The sequence below is a fragment of the Pteropus medius genome, unplaced genomic scaffold (genome assembly GCF_902729225.1).
Source record: "Pteropus medius unplaced genomic scaffold, Ma_sr-lr_union100, whole genome shotgun sequence".
NCBI lineage: Eukaryota > Metazoa > Chordata > Mammalia > Chiroptera > Pteropodidae > Pteropus > Pteropus medius.
The window spans coordinates 141244-164826 of record NW_024347862.1 but is presented as its reverse complement, the minus strand read 5'-3'; the positions used below and the strand labels follow the sequence as shown (position 1 = coordinate 164826).

At 39.3% G+C, this 23583-nt stretch overlaps 1 protein-coding gene across 3 annotated transcripts in view; it reads left to right on the top strand.

The window, feature by feature from the left end:
- The first annotated feature begins 320 nt into the window (after positions 1-320).
- PRDM10 (PR/SET domain 10) overlaps positions 321-23583 on the top strand; it is an 82460-nt gene continuing 59197 nt past the window's right edge. Inside the window, exon 1 of one of the 3 annotated variants that reach the window (XM_039878825.1) lies at positions 321-605. The gene's annotated coding sequence lies outside the window, so the exon portion shown is untranslated. The remainder of the gene's footprint in view (positions 606-23583) is intronic. The other 2 variants (XM_039878821.1, XM_039878824.1) reach the window with 2 other exon arrangements.

Sequence of the window (23583 nt, the reverse complement as noted above, 5' to 3'; positions counted from 1 at the left end):
AGGCCGCTTAGGAACACGCGGCGCTAGGGTGGGTGGGGCCTGGCTCGGAAACCGGTCCAGCAGGCCAACCAGTCCACCTGGGACTCGCAGACTAGACGTTTCTCCCGCCCCCACGCCCGCGGGTCCATTAGAGCCCGGTGGACTCTGAGTCTGAAGAGTCGGCTTTTCTGATTGGCTTAGAGTACGAACGCAAGCGAGTGCTGCCCGAGACTCGCTCTTTGATTGGATTCTAAAGGAACAGCAGAGCAGGAAATAAAGAGGCCTTCAGCCATTGGGCCATTGTGTGAATCTCCTTTTGCCTTCTTTGCCGGCTGAATAAGCGTCTCAGGATCTTCGTCATGAGTCTTAAATCTGGGCCTGTCAGTTTGCCCCAGCGTTTCTCGTTTCTAGGCAGGGCATGGGGTTTACAGAGTTCAACCAATCACATAAAGCCGGAGATCAGGTTGCCAGGCAGATTATGCTAATATGCCCCGCCTTTTATGCAGCTCCCACTCTGCGGCGGGAAGAACCACCTGGAGGTGGCGGGGGGGGTTTGATTTCCATCACCCCTAGGGAGAGAGGATCGGGGACCCGCTGATCTTCCAGCTCCCCTCACCCAACGTCGTGTAAGTACCTAAAGGATTAAGGGAACCGGATAAGCCAGCGTCCAGAGTACCCCATCGGCTGGGAGGGTGTTTCGTCTTTGCTTAGTCCCACCCAAAATGGCGCCAAGCTCTTTCCGCGTCTCAGAGCCCGGCCGGGGCCAACCGACCGCGGACCCGGGGGAATTGATGGTGGTGGTGGGGGGGAGAAATCCCGGCGGCACCGCCCGATGGTACAGTCCAGCCGGGGCTGGGACGCGGCACCTCACTCGGGGTGGGGGGTCAAACCATCTGCACCTTCTAAGGGGAAAGGGGCAAAATCCCCTAGAGGAGTCCCTCCTGGCGCTGCATTCCGCGATGGCCTCGGCACCACTTCGCCTCTGCCTTCCCCGCGCGCAGCCTCCCCCCTTGCGACCCCGGAGTGGCTCGCACGCTCAGCCGGCTGCGCGCACCTCTCCTCCCCTGCCCGCGTTGGTTGGGCCGGGACCGCAGTTGGGCGCCCGGCGCGCTCCTGCGGCGGCGGTTGGGCGGGCGCTCGGGGTTCGGCTGGCGGTCGCTGGCTGCCGGGGCCCGGGGGTGGCGCAGCTCCGGCCGCAGGGCCGGGCGGGCATCGCGCCCGCGCCATGGAGGGCTCCATCGGCATGGGCTCCCTGCTTTGTCTTGTGAGGCCGCCCCGCCACCTGCCATCGATTGCCTGCCCCCGTCCCATATTTACTAGTGGGCGTCACCGGGACCCGGAGAGGCCTCGCTTGGAGGGGCGTGGGGACAGCATGTTGGGGTCGGTTTCGTTAAATAGCGGCCCAGGGTGGGCTGGGCGGAGGCCGAGGTCAACCTTCTCTCGTGTCGAGCGCAAAGGCGGGAGTCAGAGGCCTTTGGGGAGCTGGTTGCTGGTGTTATAGTTTCCAGCCGATCATCAGCTTTCATTAAGCATTTGTTAGTCTGTAGCCAGCTTTTAGGACTATGTCTCCTGAGTAAAGTGAACGCAGCGCTATTAAATTTTCTGTGCGTACGCGTTTATCCTGGCTTGGCGGATTTGTTGGATTTCAGTCAGTTTTCAGTCAATATTTGTGTGCTTAAGCACAAGGAGGGCCGGCTGGGGTGCTGTCATAGAGGATTAAATGTGTAATGAGTCTCACCCAGCTCAGCCCTGTGTTTAATTCGCCTTCGCTTGTTCAAATCTTTCCCGGCTCATCACCCGCCAAAGTTCTTTAAACTTGATAGTACTTCATTAAAAACAAAATTACTTGGAACTGTTTCGTGGCCTCATTTTCTGACCCGTTCCTTGGTTATCACTTCACCTTTTGCTGTGAGCTCTTTGAAGGCAGGAAGGTGTGTTGTGTGCTTTTTGATACTCTCCTATCCGCGCCCCCTTCCTCCCGCACCGCAGTAGCTTCTACGTTGATGAACTATTTGTATGTTGCTTTAGCTTTGAGAGAACAAAAACTAAGATTTGGTTGAGGGGCAAAGCCGAGTTTAAAGCAGCGTTGATTCCATCTAGTATACAGAGATAGTAACTTATAGGTTTACTTTTAATAAATTGAGATGAAATGGACATAATACGAACCATTTTAAAGTGAACAGTTTAGTAGTAGATTTACATTTTAAAATTTTGGACCAAGACGTTTTCTCCACGGCGACTCTTATTCTTTGAACATCTACTCTTAGCTCTGCTGTTAGTTTTTCAAGAGTACTGAACTGCTCTTCGTTTTTCTAAGTAAGCCATTTTTAGTTTAATGTCATGTAGCATTCTCCACTACATATTAATGTGTACATTGTATACGTATTGTACATGTGAATGTAATTGAGTATGTATTACAGGTAAGGCAAAGTCCATGTCTTCAGGGGCCCTGAATGCTTTACTTAGAGATTATGCTGGTATAAGGAATAGTTTGTCAATCCAATATATTCCTAAATTGATTGGCACCGTTTCAGTTTACAGTTGTCTAAACATTTTTTCTTCCACTTTTAAAAATAATACATGATCAATATAGAAAACAAAATATAGAAACCATATATATAAAAAAGAACTTACCTAAAGTACGATTTCTAAAGAGTATCTGCCAATATCTGGTGTGATTCAAATCTTTTAAGTATGTGTGTGTAAAACATTTTTACAAACTTGGCATCATGATACGTGGTTTTTGTATTTTTTTTTTTTTAATATAGATAGGTACTTAATGATTTCACCGATAATTTGCCACTTTCAGTACTTTTCCCCATTACTTGAAGGGAGCATCATGAGATCCTCTGAATTAAAAGAATGAAAATACTTGACTTATTTTACTGTTTAAAAGCATAATTTAATGTAATAGGTTTCTGAGTAACAAGAATTAAAGAATTGAGAAATGTCGAGCTGTAATTTTGATTTCCTTAATAATTTTATATTTTAAACACTGGTGCACATGGTAACTACATAATTTCATTTGGTAAAAATAGTAAACTATTAAACATCCTGTCACTGCAATGTTTGAATTGTTTAGTCACAGTTTGTTTTAAAATTAAAGGCTGGTGTACTTTGACCTTCTTACCACTAAAATACAGTCTTCCACCACTCCACCTCCTTTCCAAAGAATATAGACACACCCTGTCTAGCAATTTGTTTTTTCACAAGCAGAATTTATTGACTACGGTTTAAATTTATGATAGGTACTTTAATATATTAGCAAATGAGAATTTGGTCTGGTGTCTAGAAGGAGCCAGTGAGTTAAGAAAAAGCAAGTGTTTACTACAACCAAATCTTTGCATAATGGTTCTGCTTGAATTTTCCTGGGGTATTGGGTAGGGGCAGGAAGGTGAGGGGGAAGCTTTTTCTGACTTTATTATTTTGTTCATTCTCTATTGAAACCTTCCTCTCTTCTGGTGTACTGTTTACATGATTTAGTTGAATCGCTGATAAAGGGTAACTGGCCTCTGGCCTCCCCCCTTTTCCCATCAATGAAATAACCCTAATTCAAGATTTATGTGGAATATTCTTTAACTGGTGCCTTTTCTGTTTATTTCTTACAGCTCCTTCTGTGACATTGATACTGTACTGAAACATTATTTCCATTCTGTTTTCAAAATCCTTCAGTGCTTCTCATTGCCCATACCTGTGTAGATTTTAAATTTGTTCAGGTTTTGGAAATTACTTGGAAGTAGGTTTTTTGGGATAAATTCGAAATAGTTTAGAGAATTAGGAGAGTGAGGTAATGGAGAGGGAGGAAGGAGTTTATGGATAATCCCAAGTCTCAATTATAGCAAGACTAGTTAAAACGTGTTGAAACCAATATATGCAATACATGAAAGTCAATACCATGCAATACTTTAAGAATCCTGGACATACAGATTGCTGAAAGGTTACTGTCTAAGATAATCTGTTTTTGTTTGTTATTCATTTCTTAATTGAACTATTTCAACAGAATATTGGAGCTAAATACTCCCTTTCTTTAGCCAAGTCTTTCCCTTTCAAGGTCCAACTCTGGTTGCAATCCACAGCCTCTTTGCTGTTGTGATCTTTAGAAGGGCTGTCTCTTAGATTTGTGCGATCCAATGTGCTCTATGGAGCACTTAAAATATGGCTAGTGCTGTAAATGTGAAATACATGCCAGATTTTGAGATTTAGTATGACCAATGCAGAGTATTTCACTTTCTAAAATGTTGATTACGTGTTGAAATATCTTGCATATACTAGGTTAAATAAAATATTACAATTAATTTCACCTGTTTTTACTTATAAAAAGTGTGGCTACTAGAATATTTAAAATTATGTGGCTTGCACATGTGGTTTGCCTGACGTTTCCATTGAAGTGCAGCCTTAGTTTGTGGAGTAGGTGTTCTGAAGTAGCACTAAGTCATACAATGTGTTTATCTTTTTGTTCCTTTAGTTTCAACTAATAGATACTGCTAATATGTAGATGTATCTGATTTTTTTAGAGTTTATGTTATCTCTCACAGAAGCATTATTATTCTTTTGAAGAGCACCTTAATCTTAAATCTTAAAACCACTTCCAGATGATTAACTGTTATTGAGTTAATATATTGAATTGATCATTTGAACTTAATAAAATGACATCTATTGAGCACATAATCCGTTTTTAAAAGGTTGAGCTAAGCATAAGCAGCTGAATTTCTCCAAACTTGGTCAGCTACTTATTCATTGATTTTTATAGTGTACCATTTTTCAAATATTTAAGAAAGATTTCTGGGAGAAACTTGAAGTAGAGAAAATAGAGCTCACATTTCTTTTTTCCCGTAATTTCAGAAAAGGCCATAATAGTTCAATTTTAAGTGTAGAACATTTTGGACCAGTTTGTGAGACACCTGTTCTATAAACAGTAAAAGAATTATACTTTACAGATAACAATCATATTCTTTACACTTATGTTTGAAAACATGGACAGTTTTGCCCTAACTGGCCTTTGTAGATGTCTTTCCTTTTACTGCCCTGTTTGGAGGTTTGATGTAGCATTTAACTACATGGGTTCCGGGGGCAAAAGAACCTAGATTACAGTTCAGTTCTATTGACTGGCTTAGTTTCTTTAAATCAAATAGTTTAACTAGTTTCTTAATTATGAATGGGGATAATAATAGTACCAATCTCATAGACTCGATAGGAGAATGCTTGTTAGCACTTACTGCAATAGTATAAATGGCTCAATAACAAAGCACATAGCAATCAGTGGCTCAATAACTGTTCACTGATTTTGGACACTTTGCTTCAGCCAAACTGGTCTTCCTAATGTCTCTACAATATTCTGGGTTGTTCATTCACGTTTTTCTCCTTCATTTCTCAACTAGAATGTTTGTTTCTCTCGGCAGGGCCCAGTTCTGCCCACCAAAATCCCATCTATCCTTCTAGAGCAGCGGTTGGTAAACTTTTTTGGTAATGAACCGGGGAGTAAACATTTGTGGCTTTGCTGGCCACATGACCCACATCACAAATACTCTCCCCTTCCTCTGTGGTGTGAAAGCATGACTATGTTCTGATTAAACTTCATTTATGGACCCTGAGACTTGGGGTAATATAACTTTCATGTGTCAAGAATATCCTTTTTTGAGCCTTTTCAACCATTTTAAAATGTAAAAGCCATTCTTAGCTCACAGCCATACAAAAGCATGTGTTGGGCAGCCTGTGGACTGTAGTATGCCAACCCCAGAGCAAGTTGAAAGGACACATTCCTTTTGGGAGGCCCTGTTGACCATCTTACTTGAAAGTGATCCCTTTTGTCTGTGAATGACCCACAGGATTTTTGTACTGCTTTATAATAATAGTAACATTTATTGAGTGCTTAATTTGTGTTGTGTTGTGTTGTGTTTAGCCCCTTCATATAGAATGCAGTATAAGAATGCGTTATACTTACTATATTCTAAAGTATTTGGAAGAATAAAGGAGTGAATATAATTAAGACAGTCAAAGTGATTTCTGAAGTTTTTCTCCCTTTTCAAAAATTTTAGTTTTGTAGGCACATCCTACCATTTTCTTAACATTGCTTGAAGATTTGGAGGCCAACCTATTGGGGGTTATTTTCAGTCTTGCTACAAACCGTGATTACAGGCAACCTCATAATGCCTTTCTAATAGTGGCATAGCTATAACTCCTTTAATTATTACTTTGTTTTTGACTAACTTTTTAAGTGTCCTTTTTAAGGCACCTGTTTGTTTAATTCTTAATGTGTGTCATTGACAGAACAATGTTGTAACTACAAAAGAGAAAAAGGAGATAGAAATTTAGTGAATTATGTGAGAGATGGGAGCTAAGACTAGGAGCAAAGTGTCTGATTTCTCAACCCCAAGCAATGGTATGTAAATAAGATTTCAGTCTCTTTCTCATTATTTATTTATCTTCCTTTTTTATTCTTTTTCTCTTGAAGTTGATGTATTCAGATTACTCCGTGTAATGCAGAAATGCTGTTTATTACTCACAAGGCAGGGAAGCTTCAGTAGCAGCTGGTGGAAGCTGCAGGAATAAAGCTGTTGACCAAGAGCAATCAGTTTTTTATGTCTACAAGCAGAGGGAGGGTTATTTCATTAGGGGAGCAGCCACCTTCTCGGATGGGAGCAAGATGTGCTACTTGGTTACAGGAACAGATAACATCCATGTGAGTAGGCATTGCTGTAAGCTCTTTGTGGACTACCTTCTTTGGTTGCTTGCTGGGCAGCTATCAGTCTTCTGAGTATGTGGAGGGGCTATGTTCTGAGTTAACCCTACACTGCACCCTGACATAGCTCCTCCACCTCACATTCTTCACGTCAGTTCTTTCTACAGGGAGTTCCTGGGTGGTTAGAGCATTTGCGTATTGCATCCATATGTCACAAATATAATAATGACTACATCCTAACACTAACAGTACACATAAACTAAGCAGTCCTGTTACCGGTTAACAGCCCCAAGAGCTCAAGGAGGGCCACCAAATGGTTAAGGGTTTTGTTCCTAGTGCTGCAACACATGAGGCTACAATTCTTGTTACAACCCCCTCCTCCCCGCAGTCTCTTGATCATTCTTCAGTCTTGAGGGAAGAGTGGCTACAACCTAAAAAGAGGTGGAGTTTGGGGGTTAGAGGAATGAAACTCCTACATTCAATTGAATATATGTTAGTTTTTGGTTTACTATGAATACAAAGTAGCCTTCTGCATGATTCTATTTATTTGAGTCTCACCTTCCCCAGAGGTATTACTGTAGGTTTAGCAGGTTGTATTAGCCATTGTGTAGATACCTCCTATGTCTATGAAAACAAGAGAAAAACAAAGGTTAATAATCAGAGCAAATTATAAACCAGCTTCTGAGTTTGTAAGGCTATCAGTAAAGGTTTCTGGATATAAGGCTGGAAGCATTTCCTGCAACTTGAAACGTCATTGATGCTGTCCTCAGACACCAAGGCAAACTCTTTGGCCCAAACAGTACCAGTTATCAAGATTGTTCAAACATGAGCCACTGTGGCAATCTCTCAAATTTTATATCAAGTTGTCCATCGTTAGCTTGCATGGCTTGCAAAAAGCAGTTATAGTTTTCATGAATTCCTAGTTAAAGGGAGAAAAATTACAAATCAAAAAACATGTTCAAAGAGCCACAGACAGATGTTGGAGGAAATTAAAAGAATTCAGGACCCAGTCCAACTTACAAGTAGAAAATAAAACCTAAAAGGCAAAGGCTTTATTGGCTTCCGTAAGTCAATCTTAATTCCTTAAAGTTGTTCGGTCATATCTGATCTCTGCATTCCTCTCAAATATGATATTCTAGTCAAAAGCTTGGTGATAAAAACTAGTTTCCATCATGTCCTGTTACAAAGAGAACAGATTCTTACTGAACTTATGTGAATAATCACATTGCCATGAAAATAAGAATACTTACTCATTCAAAGTTTTGGATTCCGGAGGGGTAAGTAGGGAGGGAAAGAAACATTCCAATTCTGCATAATTATTAGCAAAATTTAGTTCCTACTATTGTGGAGATTCAATTTCCTTAAGTAGCCAAGGGCCTAATTAAAACAATATAAAACATGGACAATTATTCTGATAAAACACAGAATCTTTGTTTTCTTCAGGCAGAAAGCGTTTCCATAATATCAGTAACAGACCAATAGTCCCAGAAATTCTGTCTTAGCAGAGAGAAAACTTTGATATTGTATTAGCTTGCTTTTGACATTTAAGTTTATTTCCAATCTTGTTTAGCTTAACCGTAAATAAAATTTCCTCTTTTAAGATTTATCTTCACAGAGCTGCAACTTTCTCCATCCTGTCAGTTTGCCTCGTCTTACTTGTTTAGAAATAACCAACTTTAGGACAAACTCTTTCCTTTAATCTCCTTTAAAATAAATCTTTATACCTTATACCTTCTGTTACTAAACACATACATTTCTTTTTCAATCGTAATACGAATTCTTAACTCTTAGAAACCTCCGTATCTAATGGCAGTTAGAAAGTAATTAGTTGACATATTTTAGATTAGCAAATTTGTGAATATATTTTGTAACCTCTAGGAGTATTTCATCTGCCCTTGACAGTGTTAAAACAGAGGCTGGGAAAAGACGGGGGCAGCATACAGCTTGTAAGTCTGAAAGAGTTAAAGGTTAGCATGACATTATCAATATAATGGTACAATTGTATGGTGGAGTGTTTAGCCCAGCCAGTCAAATCCTTAGCCACAAAACCGTGGCAAATAGTGGGGCTATGGAGATACCACATTGATAGGACAGTTAAAGTCCATTGTTGTCCTTCCCAGGTAAAGGCGAATTGATCTTGGCTGTCTGGGTGAATATGTTGGACATGTCCTGGTCCTGCAAAAAGTCATCCAGGCAAGGAGCGGAGGGTTGAGAAACCATTCCATGTGAGGTCCATTCCAAGGTGCGGATAGCTGCCCGCCTATCGAGCAGGGGTTGGAATTTCTGTTCTGGTTTAAGCTGCTGCTGCAGGGCTACCAGTACTGTAGTGGGTTGCTTATCAATCTCTTTTGGGTTGACCCTGTCTGTTATCAAATCTGTCCATAGTTGCCTCTGGTCACCTTTACTTTACTTTCTGCCTACACACCCACAGTTGACTCTCTTTCCCCTGGACCCGTCGGGCCGCCTCTTTCTGCCTGGCCAGTTCAACTTCCACCAAATGGGCAACAGCCTGTGCTGTGACCTGAACTTCCTTCCCCACTAGGGTGGACAAGATGGGCACCAAAGTACCCATCCAGTTGGCAGGGCCAACTCAATGATGCGGTCCTGCATACCTGCAGGAAATGGCACCGCATCGGGGCCCTCAAATGGTTTGATGTAAATAACTTGCTGCATTCCCATCTCCTTAAGGAACACCTGCAGTTCCGACGTGGACATCTAGCAAGACTGGGCCATTGGCAAATTGCTTTCATTTGGCCAAGCTGCGCAGCAACCTGCCATGAGCCAATTCAGCAACAACGCATTTTCTGCATATTGGATTTCCTCATGTATACATTGGCACAAAGAAGAGAGGGTGGTGACAGAGGCCATCTGGGTCGGTTCATCCCCAGACAGTATTATGCGGTCCACATTGGTGTCCCAGAAGTGAAGTAGCCACCCCGTGATGGACTCTGATCCTTTCTGGTGGAACTTGGCGGCCAGTTCTACCAACTCCGCCGGTGTATATAGCCAGTCAGAGGTGTGTAGATGTTTAAGGATAGGAGGCGGGTTTCTTGGCTCTTGCCCCTCAGGGCGTTCTTGTTGAGTCTTTAGTTTCTGAACTATTTTATTATTGGGCGGGCCCGAGACACACATGTGGCTTCCTCTGGTGGGGATACCTCTACTTCCTCATTTGACTCAGACTCACTTTCTGCTGTGGGATCCCACTTACTGGGGTTCCATTCAGACTGCGCAATTACTGCCTGTACCCAAGCTCTTGTTAGCTTTTGCCCCTGAACCTTGGCAAAGCAGCAGGCTAGGTCCTGCAGTTGTTCACTATTGGCCTTGCTATTGGCCTACGTGACTCTCAGGTCTCTTTCTAACCTTACTTCCTCTTCCACTTTCTTCACCCTTTCCTCAGCCTTCAACTGTTTAGCAGTAGCCTCACGCAGCGCCTGCGGTAGGGGCCAGCCCACTGTGGCTGCTGCAGCCTGAAGAACTTTCTCCTTGTTTAAAGAACACAGTTCCCCTACTTTCAGTTAAACCTATAAGAGGCCCACAGGTGTGTTGGGGGTGTCCCCCTATTCCCTTGGTGAGTCCCAAGAATCTAAAAGGCTTGCCACCTCAAACAACATGGACCCAGAGGCCCACCCCGGGATTCCCCCCAGCAGATCTCCACCAGGCATGTTCTCCCCCTCACCCTAGGTTGACTCAACCAGCGTGGAATACCATGCTGACTATGCCAATTGTAATGCAGGTGCCCCAGTCCTGAAACTTGCACCTGGGTTTGGATATTCCAGAAGAACCACAAGAAGGATAGGAATGGTGAGAAATACTATTTATTACTCACTAGGCAGGGAAGCTTCAGCAGCGGCTGGTCGAAGCTGCAGGAATAAAGCTGCTGATCAAGAACAAGCACAGTTCTTTATTCCCACAAGCAAAGGTAGGGGTTATCTCATTGGGGGAGCAGCCGCCTTCTCAGACGATGGTTGCAAGATATGCTGCTTGGTTACAGGAGCAGATAACATCCATGGAAGCAGCAGGAAATGTCCTTGGGAGTAGGCAATGCCGAAAGCTCTTTGTGTACTGTCTTCTTCAGCTGCTGGCTGGGCAGCTGTCAGTCTTCTGAGTACATGGAGGGGCTGTGTTCTGAGTTAACCCTATACTCTGGATTTTATGTACTTCATAATTTGATAAATATAGGGACCTACAACCAATAGATGTTTAGGACACTTGTTTATGTGACTGCAGGTTTTCCTAAGTATGTTAAACCTATTGAAATGACATATGACACAACTACAAAATAGTAACTCTAGAATAAAAACTAAATTATGTTGCAATTATTGTGCTTTTATGAACTTTGTTTCATTTTACATTTTTAAGAAAGTTTATATTCATATTTATACATACTTGCCCCAAGCTAGGTATCTCATCAAAAATATTCTTTTTAAACATTATTTAAAAATTCGTATCTTTTTTCAGATTCATGGTTTTCAACAGTTGTAAGCTATAGGAGATGTATTTTAGTCTAACAAAATATGTATAAGACCTTTACAGAAAAAATTCTAAGACTTTATTGACTGACTTTTATTAAAACCTAAATAAATGGAGAGACACACTGTTGAAGGGTTGGAAGATTCAGTATTGTAAGGTGTCAATTCTTTGAAACTGACTTATAGATTTAATGTAATTCCAGCAAATTTTAAAAAACTAGACAAGCTGATACTAAAATTTTTGTCAAGGCCCAATAAAAGGCAAGACACTCTTAAAAAAAAAAGAAATTAGAGAAACTTCTTGAATATATATCAAGAAGAACTATAATAATTAAGACTGTACTATTAGCACTGGGATAGACCGATAGGTCAATAACACCTTAAAGAGTCCAGAAACAGTCTCACACATATTCAAACATTTGATTTATGACCCGGAAGGCATGGCAGATGAAAAACAAAATAATAAAGCTTTTAGAAGTTAATATTGTTGAATATATTTATAAGAAGGGTTACTTGAGTAAGATGTTACCTGCACTAATAGAATAGTGAGCAAGTCTTGAACAGGCACTTCAGAAAAGGAGAAATCCAAATGTCTAATAAACACATGAAAAGGTGTTCAATCTTGTTAATAATCATGGAAATGCACATTACATCCACAGTGCCATTTTACTATATACCTAAAGGAAGGTTGGCAATACCAAATTCAGAAGCTGTTGAGTAATAGGAACATTCATACCTGGCTGGTAGGTATATAAATTGTTCTGGGTACTTTGGAAAATAATTTGGCATTACCTAGAAAGTCAAAGATATGCAGGCTCTAAAGCCCAGCAATTTAACTATGAGAGAAATGTACACACATGAGAGAACCAGAAAAAATATTCGGAGTAATCAATTTTCCTGCTATGAATTGATTCAGTTAATATTTGAGGCCTGCTGTGTTCTGTTCTGTATACACAGGCAGCTTTTTTTTTTTTTTTTTGGCACACAAGGAATAAATGTTATTTATATTTTCTCTGTTGAAGATTTTAATAAAATCTTTCATTCAGTCTGTTCTTCAGTTCCTTAAATAATGCTCGGCATTTAATATCGCTCGTGTTTTTAAAAATTATTTGAATTTTTATAATAGGTACTCTTCATTTTAGCTTTGTAGTTACCTCAACTCTCTGGATATTGACTAATTTGCTCAATTAAATCTGTTTGTGGGTTTGGTAAATTATAACCACCCTTGGTTCCTTTGAGATCAAGCCTAGCTTAGTGATTACATCATCTGTTGGGAGACCTAGGGGATAACAGCAGGTCCAAGTCCTGCTTGGGTCCTGGCAGCTCTGTCTAGGAGGAAAGCTGTGCAGCAGAGAAGGGAAAAGATGTTTAAGCTCTGTAATAAAAGGAATTTGGGTTCAAATCCCACTTTGCACTATGACCTTGGACAAGTAATGATTTTTGGTTATTGTGAGGATTAAGTGAGATCGAGTATTTAAATATTCAAGACATCTTAGTATTTAAATATTTAAAGATATACTGAGTGTTTAAATACTCAGGAAATCTCACAATGCCTGGCATGTGATAGGTGCTCAGTAAATAGCAACAGCTGTAATTATTACTATTCCATTAGTTGTTTCTTTTTTCTTCCTTTCCTTCCCTTCTCTTCCCTTCCCTTCCCTTCCCTTCCTTTCCTTTCCTGTTTTAATTGAAGAAATGATTTAATTTTTTTTCCTTTTTCTTTCTCCTCGCTACTTCTACCTCCCCCTAGTTGTTTCTTAAATAACATTGAATTTCCACAGTATGCATTTTCAATCAAATGAACTATTGATTATGCTGGTTTTTAAAACAAAACTGCATCTGTTAGGGGATTCTAATTTTGTGGACTCATTGAACTCCTTCACTGGATTTGCAAATGAATCCAACATGTAGTCTACATCTGAGTGAAATGGTCCAGCAGGTGTTTTCAAAGGGTAGATATGGCAGAGATTTCTAAACAGGAACTTGATGCCACTATTTTGTCTCTCTTTATGGAAGAAAATGCTAATCACATTTTCAAGGGAAAGAACACTTTCCTATAGTTAAGAGATACTTATTCTCAAATCAATTTTTAAATAAAGGAAAATGTATTAAAAGTGTCTTTTAACTGAATAAGATTCCTTCATGATCTAATACTTAGGCCATGGTGATTATAATTTAAATAGTTACATTTGTAATACACTCTATACCATTGTACTATACTGTAGCAAACATCTCCCTCTGTCTTAACAGTGAGCCTGGGAATTAGGTAAGACAGTTGATATTATTCCAGTTGTCAAGATAAAGAACTTATTTGCCTTCACATCCAGTATTTTCCCACTACTCTGTACTGAGAAAACACTTTAAGAAACGTTCTGGCCAGTAGAAGACAACTCTGAATACTAGACTAGTGGATGCTGGCTGGCTATAGTAGTTTTATTAAGATGGAGGAGGTTGAATTTAGATTATAAATCTTAATTATATGCCAGTAAGCTAGAGTTTTTAATGAAGGCAGTAATAACTGCCTCTCTGGGCTCACCATGTTGTTCATCAAATGTTTGTTTTTTAACCATTCTCTGTTTCATTTAACCTTGCAAACAAGGGCCTGAGGTTGAGGAATGAGCATTTGAAAATGAACAGAAGGTGAGGCCCACATTAACTTGTTTGCAGGGGGAGTGAATTGTATATAAAGGGAATTACTTCAAACCAGTATCGATTGACTTTTTAGTCCTGGGTTAATGCCATGATTCAGTCTATTTGGACAAAAGGCTGTATGTTTCAGGAGTTTGAGGTAGAGTGAATATGTAGTTACACTGTGTACATAGGGTTAAATTATGAACATTGTTCTCTAGAATAAGCAATTTTAATGTACTTTTTTCCAGTTAAAACAGTTAAAGCCCTTCAGTTTGAGGAAACAGCTTATACTTAAGATTATGCCTCTATGTTATCCAGTATTTTATGCTAACAAGTTCAGTTTGTGATCACTGAGTCATAGTTACCGCCCAGAACCGTCTGTAAGAAAGGCTTTCGGGGCCCCAGCAGACCCACCTGCAAGTCTCCTGTTTAGTTACTGCAATTGCAAATTCAACAAAAGAGCTTGAAATGTGAGCCAGATAGCTTTCTGTGTACAGTTGTGCCAGGGCCACAGATTATACTTGTACCCCTGCCATTTGTTTTGTGAATAAATGCCATTGAACAGGTAGCTGGAGGGATTGTGTTTGTAGCTATGTAAATCCATTATCCATAGTTGAAAAACATGGATGCTCAATATTATTTAATGAGTGTATCAATCTGTCAGTCTTCAAATGTTCCTCACGAATCCATATTTATATATAAAGCTTATTTCAAATATTCCTGATAAGTCTATGGAATAGATTTGCTTGTTATCATGTGGCAAAGGGAAGCTGGAAAATCAAATGCCCATGAGAATAATCTGGTTGGCAAGAGAGACCACCTCAGTGAACAATTACCCTAGTCTTTCCAGAATTCTAAGACATAAATACCACAAACATATTATAGAAGCTGTTAAGTTTTTTTTTTTGAAGATAGGTGTGAGGATTCATGCAAAATTTTTGTTTAGTAATAAAAGTGAAGACTTTGAGCACAGAATGTTTGTATATGAATATTAATATTGCTAAGTTAGAGTAAGAATTCAGAGCTTTAATCTTTGCCCAGTGCATACTAAAGGTATTTCTTGGCTTTGTTATAATCCTTCATATTACTTCTAGAATGATTTTTCCAAAAAATGTTATTGCCATGATAAAATATTTTTCTTTCCTTGTTGTGTGAGAGTTAGCTGGATCTGGCTGTTATCAGAATTGCATGGAGAGGTTTATGAACCAAGATTCTTGCTCTTTTCTCTACCTCTGCAATTGATGGAAACAAAATTTTCAGAGATGAGACTGCAATTTGTCTTTTCTCCTAGGTCCCTAGGTGATTCTGATACAACCAGTTCATGAATTTTGGGAATTGTAATTCTTCAACTTCAAGTCTTTTATAGGCCCATCCTAACTATCGTTTGAGGCTATTCTCTCTCGTGGTTACTAGTCCCTGAGCATGTCCTAAATTTCTCTTGCTTTTGGAACTTTCTCAAGCTGTTTTCATCAGAAATGCCTTTATATTTACTGTATCTCTCTCTCTTTCTCTCTCTCTCTCTATGACATATGACACAATGTCATAGTGACAACAAAGAGAGAGAGAGAGAGAGAGAGAGAGAGAGAGAGAGAGAGAGGAAGCAGACAGTCAAAGAGAGAGAGACAGAGTAAGAGACAGAGAATATTTGCTACTATATTTCAATCTCAGTTTCATTCACAATTCTGATATAGCAACAGATAATAGCAAGTATTGGTGATAAAGATGCAGAAAAACTGAAACACCCATACACTGCTGGTGAGAATGTAAAATGGTGCAGATATGATGGAAAACAGTCTGGCAATTCCTCTAAAGGCCAAACATAGTTATCAAATGACCCAGTAATTTGTCACAAAGGTATAATAAACCCAAGGGAAATGAAAACATATGTCCACATAAAAACTTGTATGTGAGTGTTCATAGCAGCATTTTTCGTAACAGCTATAAAGTAGAAAGAACCCAAAAGTCCATCAGCTTTGGTATATCCATATAATGGAATGTTATTCAAAAAAAAAAAAAAAAAAAAAAGAGAAATAAAATATTGATACATTCTACAAGAATGAACCTTGAAAAATTGTTCACTAATGAAAGAAGCTAGTCACAAACAACCACATATTGAATGATTTCATTTATATAAAATTTTAAGAAAAGGCAAATCAAGAGATAGAAAGTTGATAAGTGGTTGCTGAGGGACTGGGATGAAATGAGGAATTAAGGGGTGCTAGTTAAAGAGATGTGGAGTTTCTTTTGGGGTTATAAAAATATTCTAAAATTGATTGTGGTGACAGTTTCATAACTCAGTGAATATGCTAAAGCCACTGAATTTTACAGTTTATAAATGAGTGTGTGAATTATATCTCCACAAAGCTGTTTAAAAAGTGGACATTTTAATCAATGCAAACCTAGGAAAAAAAAATCTGGCAATAAACATCATTTATATATAGATATAGATACAGATACAGATATATACAGATACATTGTTGTCATGGCATGACACAAGGTCATGGATATGAAAACTTTAGAAACGATATAGTCATACATCAAGATATGCACCTCGAGTTATAGTAATTGGACTTCTCAGAGAATTTCTTCTAATACCATACTTGGCTTACAGTATAGTCTTTGCATTTATAAGTACTGATTTTGATTTTGTGTAACTTGGGAGCAGCTGAATTCTATGTCTCTTTGCAGTTGTATAGTTGGCATGAATTCAAGTTCCTTCAGAATATTCTTATTTGCTAATTTATAGTACTAGATAATGTCATGTTTTTTTCCCCCTGTATTTTTTCTTTCCATCTCATTAAAGTTCAGTTACAAACATTGACGTCATATATATATACCTATATATATACCTAACGTAACTGTGGAAACAGTTGTGTACCATCCATCATTCTTAATGGTAACACATTTTTTATTTTTGAGAATTCATCCTAAGGTTTTTGTTAAGTATCAAGTTCCCTCCTAAGGCAGGAAAGGGCTATGCCATACATTCATTTAAGAAACAGGGTTGACAACCCTGGGTGTCAGGCATGGTTCTAGGTGCTGAGAGTGAGGGCACTCTTATGCAGTCATTCCAGGGGTGGAAAGACAATGCACAAATATATACATCACTTAACTGATGATAAATTCTTTGCACAGTATTAAAGGAGAGTAATGAGGAAGGAAGGATGAACAGGAAAGGCCTACTGAGCAGGTACAGTGATTCTGAGATCTGAAAAGGAGAAGAATACAAAAAGCATTCAGGCAGCTACTGCAAAAGCCATAAAGGTTGGAATGTGCTCCAGAGAAGAGGAAGCTCGGGAAGAGAAAGAGCAAGGAGAGGGCCTGGAAGTGCAGCCTTTAGAGCAGGGATCCTTAACCCCCAGGCCAAAGAGGTGAGGCCGAAAAGCTGGGACCGCTGCTTTGGAGGACAGGCCACTAAAGGAGGTGTGAAGGAGCTGCCAGAGGTGGGAGGAGACCGGGGGAAGTTTCCTTCCAGGTGTTAGGAGAGGAAGAGAAGAGTTTGAAGGAGGGTCTAGATGTTGTGGAGAGGTCAAATAAGGTGAGAACCAGGGAGTGCGCCTGGAGTTTGACAGTAGACATTTAAAAAAGTGCAGTTTCAGGGGGAGTGCTGGGGATCAAAGCCCATATTGGGGTGAGCCAAGGAAGCAATGTGAGATGAGGAAGTAGAAGTGGACTGTAGACAACTGAGTCTTCATAATTTTTATTGTGTGTGAGAATTAGCAGACAGTGTGGTAAGTGAGCATGAAAGTGAGTTCAAGGGAAAGTTTTGTTTAATGTAAACATTTTATTGAAATATAACATGTTTAGAAAAGTACTTTTTATTTAAATAAGTAAAATTAAAGCAGAGACAGGCGATACTATGCAGATTTGCTGATGCGAATGTTCCACTAGGGAGGGAGAAAGTGATGCTGCCAGACCCAGGGGTGAAGCCCTTGAGGATACCAGAAGGACCAGCTCCAGAGCAGCTGAGTGCCAAGGTTGGTCTTTGGTAGGACTTGGACGTTTCCTCTACTGTAACGTATATAGAGGAATACTTAATATAATACATTTAATTTCAAAGTTAGGCGAAATACGTTTCAATAACGACACAGTATTTTTGTTGGGAAGACCAAAACTGGAATTAAGGGTCCACCAAGGAAGAGGTTCCTTAGGAAGTACCTCAAAATCTCTGTTGTAACCCCTGAAAGATCAAACCCAGAAGCAGACCTAGTCTTCCTTCTATTCTTACAGAGACTGCGAACCAGCCTGGAGTCAGCTGGGTGGGTTGAGTGCCTGCCCGTCTGCAGTCTGCCAGAGGAAAGGCTGGTTTGTGGGGGAAGATGGTGGGTACCTTTTGAGAGAGGGCACTGTGAGGCTTTTAGGTGCTGGTGGTGATCTGTTCCTTGATCCACATGCATTTACTTTGTGAACATTCTTCAAGTTGGATATTGATGATTTGTACGCTTTTCTGCAGGCCTGTGATAAACTCTGCGGCTTTGAGGTTTGCACCTAAAATCTTGTGAGAGTAGAATAGAGGATTTCTGATAGATTTCTCTTGGAAATTGCCTTTACATTTTACCAGCCAACCAGCTATTCTTTGTTAAAAGGAAAAGGCGGACATCAAGGTTTATCATTCTTTAGAACTCACACTGAGTGCTGGTTCCTTTTGAACTCTCAAGGATTTTAATGTAGCATTGTCAGGCTAAGACCCCCAAGACTCTTAGCCTAGGTTTTTCTTTTCTTTGTGTGAATGGGGAGAGTTCTTTTCAGTGACTTGATGGGGTTCTAATGCATTGCTAACAAACTATCAAATGGGATGGGAGGATCAATCTGTGTTTTTTTTTTTGGTACATGAAAAGTTCTTATCTGAATGAGGGGAAAAAAGCCCACATTTCTTGGGTTGACATGAAGAAAGATTTGCTTGCATGCCTCTTTTAAGGCACAAGAAAGGAGTGCCACAATCCTTACTAGAAAAAAGAACCTTCTTTCACAGAAGAAAACCTTTAGTTCATAATCTCTGAAGCCCTTTTTGTGCACAAGAAAAGTAGGAGGAATCATTGCCTGGTGTTAAGATTTCAGCATAGAAGTTGAAGGGCAAAGGAACACACACAAATGGAGAGGAAAGGAAGGCCAAGGTTGCCATTTCAGTCCTGCTTGATACTCATTATTCCTTGCATGCTTATGTCATCCTATGTTTTCTAATGTTTTTTTTTTTTTTTTTTTTTTTTTAAACCTTAGTTCAGTTCTCTTCTGGTTACACAGTATCATCCTTGATGATGGCCAGAAACAAATTAGGAAAATTTCTTTAGGATACATCTTACAATAGTTCTTAGATTGTAACAGATAGCTCAGTCTGATGATATTAAAAGTGCTGCTTACTCTGCCATCATCTGTTCACTTATCCATTTTCTGGGAGGTGTTTCTGGAGTTCTTTTTACACAGGCATGAAATTTTACCTGGAGTTTTTCTGTGATCTTGGGACATTTCACTTTTAATGCTTATATAACAAATTTTGAACATGAATGGCATCAGGAAATACTTGGAGAACCCCATTATTATCATTTTTTCATCCTTAATCTTTATTGTTAGACCTTTCTGTTTATGTGGAAATATTCCAAATCCATAATGGCCTAATTAAAAACACTTTTTTTTATTTGGAAACTAGTGAAAGGCTTATTGTTATTATTTAAAAAAATTTTTGAAAGTGTTTTTGAAAGCTTGTTTCCTTGCTTATTTATTTTCCCAGAAATCTTTAGGTCCTTCAGCATATTTTCCCTAACTAAAATTGTGTTTATTTTATTTCCTAGTGAGGTTAAAAAATATTTTAGTCCTATTTCACAACCCTCACTTGCGAGTTTCCAGTAGCTCTTCAGCTGGGGTCATGGTACAGTAAGATGAAACAGAGAAACCTCAGGCTGACCGGATCCATGACTGTAGGGAAGTGACATCACCTCTCTCTAAAATCATTTCCTCTTTCGTAAAATGTAGAATGATAGATATTGCATCAGCCCTCTTACAGGGTTGAGGCGAAGAGCAAATAAACAATGTCTGTGAGAGCCCTTGGAAAACCTTGCTAGGCTAGGTTAAAGTATTGTTACTTTCAACCATTCATTTCCACTTTTACTCAATGTTAATAATTTGTTGTGAATGTTTAAAATTGAGAAATTTATGTGATGGATCATTTGAGCTTCCCTTTCTCAGCAAGAATGGGGAATTTGTGCTGAAATTTGTAGATTTGTTACTTGTCCATTGCTATTTCCATTGCCAGTTCCTATTTACCACTTAGAACTAAGTCCAATATTTTTTCTTTTTTTTTGAGTTATAAAACTATTTGTTCCAGAAATCAGTTAAATGTAAGATCTCTGCTTGCCATTCCAAGTGAGTGAACATAATAGAAGCCCTTCATTTTCATTCTCAGTATAATTTTGTAACTCTCAAATTTAATATAATAGTTCAGTCATGCGGTGTTTATCAGATGTTCAGAGCAGAGCACTTGTTTGTTATTCTATACTATTAAGTTTCTTGAATGATGAGGACATGAGTTTCAAACAGTTTCATTGGGTCATTGTGGACATTAAATTAATTTAATGAATTGGTAAGTGTTCATTGTTTAGACTAGTGTCTAGCACATGGTAGATACCTGAGCTAGCCACATATCCTGCCCCCATGACTGGCCCAGCACACATTGTCTTTTCTTGGCCATGCCCAAGGGGCACAGTGCCAGAACCAGAGGACCGCAGTTGATGGTAGGTTCTGCAGCCAGTGGGATAGGGAGTTTCCCAAACCTTGTGTTAAAAAGTGTGGAGTGAAACCCAGGAGGAATCAGATCAGGAGTCAGAGATCTGGGAAATAAATCCGGGACCAGAGCCTAGAGTTTGTGAGTGAGGCCCGGGAGATGAGGGAAAAGGAGCAGTTAAATAGGTCCACAGGGAAGCCTGTGTTGATTCAGTCTTTAACAGGAGAGTAAACTGGACAAGGACCTTCTTTTGTATTCTCCTGTCCCACTGCCCACCCCTCCCACCCCAATTTTAGAGGTAAGTTATGTGGGTGAGGCATTTGCAGCTAAGCTGCAGTCTGACAGGACATTGGCAATAGTAGTTATTAACTGCTATATAGTCACTGCTATTTACTGTTCATCTCCTATGTGCCAGTCACTTTGGTGGATGCTTTATATTGGCAGTCTCCAACCTTTTTGGTGCCGAGGACCAGTAATCCCACAAGAATCTAATGCCTGATGATCTGAGGTAGAGCTGAAGCGGTGATGCTAGTGCTGGGGAGCAGCTGCAAATACAGATGAAGCTTCCCAAACTTGCTGGCTGCTCACCTCCTGCTGTGCAACCTGGTTCCTAACAGGCCAGAGACTGGTACCGGTCCGCAGCCTGGGGTTTGGGGCCCCCTGCTTTATATGGTAGCTACCCTGCTATAAGAAAAGAACCGCTAACTGGCTCTTAGGAATTCTGAGCTGGGAGTGATGGCAGTGATGACAGGAAGAATTCAGGTTCAGTTTGGCTGGACAGAGTAAGGACCAGCAGAGCTCAGGGTTCATCATGAATGCAAGGAATAGGGGCTCCTGTGTGGCATGGGATTTATTCATGTGATGGTAAGGGACCAGTGAGGTCCCATCTCCATCATGGCAGAGTGGCTTGGTGATTACTACTGGCATCATCTATAGCATGTTTTAATTAAAAAAAATTTTATTGTAAAATATGCATAAATTTATCATTTAACCATTTTTAAGTGTATAATTCAGTGGCATTAGGTGCACTCACAGTGTTGTATAGCCATCATTATTGTTCATTTCAGAACTTTTTCATCATCTTAAACAGATAGTTTGTGCTCATTAAACAGTAACTCCCCCCAGCCCCTGGTAACCTCAACTCTACTTTTTATCACTATGAATTTGACTACTCTAGGTACCTGATATAAATGTATTCATACAATATTTATCTTTTTGTATCTGGCTTATTTCATTTAGTATAATATTTTCAAAATTCAGCCGTGTTGTATTGTGTATCAGAATTACCTTCCTTTTAAGGTTTAATAATATTTCATTGTGTATATATGTATGTGTGTGTGTGTATGTGTGTGTATGTGTGTATATATATATATACACACATACACACACACACATACATATATATATATATACACACATACACACACACATACATATACACACAATGAAATATTATTAAACCTTATACATACACACATAAACCTATATACATACACACACACACATACCACATTGTGTTTATCATATATCCGTTGATGGTACTTAAGGCATTTTTAAGAGCTGTGTTCTGGGCACTTTATCAGGGTCCCATTGATTCTCAGAAGGTCACTGTACTTACCTAGTCAGCGAATGGTGGGGGTGTAATGTGTGTCTTTTCCCCCAAACAGACTGTAGCTGTTGCGTTTATGTTACTCAGGAAATCTTTCTCATAGGAATAATCTTTTAGATTATTACCCAGTTAGCTCAATATAATCTGATTCATTTTTTCTCTCTAATTTTTCTCTTATTCTCTCCCTTTCCCCTCTCACTCCTCTTCCTATTGTGCTTGTTTAGTTCTTGCTTTCCTAGACCTCCACCTCACCCACCCCTAGCATCTTCTGTTTCATCATTGCTTTCCTCTATTTCTTCTCTTCCCTTTCATATTTCCATCTCTATTTCTGCTACTTAGTTTCTTCTTGCTCTACCATTTTTAATTTGTGATCAGAATTGACTCTAATCATTATTTCTTTCATTTAACATGTAAAATGCTTACCATCATCTAGACTGTTCTAAGCACTTTACAAATGTTAACTCATTTTATCCTCTTTACAACTCTATGAAGTAGACCCTATTCTTGTCTCCATATTATAGATGATGACATTGAGTCACAGATCAGATAATTTGTACAAAGTCAACTGCTGGTGATGGGTGGAGCCAGGATTGGAATCCAGGAGTTTGGCTCTAGCATAAGGGGCCTGACCTATTTTTACTCTGCACCGAATGCAGGGGTGTAGGTGTCCAGCTTAAAGGCAAAGGGGTGTTGTAGTTCAAGGCCAAATTAAACATAAAAAATTGCTTGTCCCACCATGCTCTTAAATGTTTAGAAATACTATATCCGGAAATCTCATATCTTCACAAGAGCCTTTATCTACCTTTTACCTTATACTATTTAAACCTGTATTTTTCTCAAATACCACCATTTAAAAATCATTTAATTTTAATTATAGAGCTGAAAAGTATTTTTATTAACTTAAAAGGTAATGATTTACCTTAATACATTTTTGTTTTCTAGCTATATTAATCACTGACATTGTAACAGATGGTTTCTTAAACTTTTATTTCAGCTAAATTTATTTTATTTCAATTAAATTATTAGTAAACAAACGTTTTGCATTATTCTGAGAATCAAAATATAGTGTGTAACATCACTTCAAAGGACACATAGAGTCCAAGTATCATCACTCAATTTGAAAATCAGCATTTGGAATTTAAATCATATCGTAAGTTGCCCATCCTTACTGGGAAGTTCTAACTTAGTGCTTCTTACCTCATTGGTTTCCTCCTATCAGTGATACATATCTTCATTCATTACCAAGTAACTTAACTTAAGTCATCATTTTTTGGTTCACAGATCTGGAATATTTGCATAGAATTGTTCATACACTTACGGCCATCTTTGATCTTTGTCACTTTTACCTCGGTAGGTTGCCTCATTTGAGTTTTCATATAACACTGATTTTCTCCTTCATTTCTCTGCACAAACTTTTATTTGACCTATAGTTTTTATTCTGAGGTTTTATTATCTCATAAAATTTAACTCTAAGAATCTTAAAGTGGGTATCTTTGTCTCT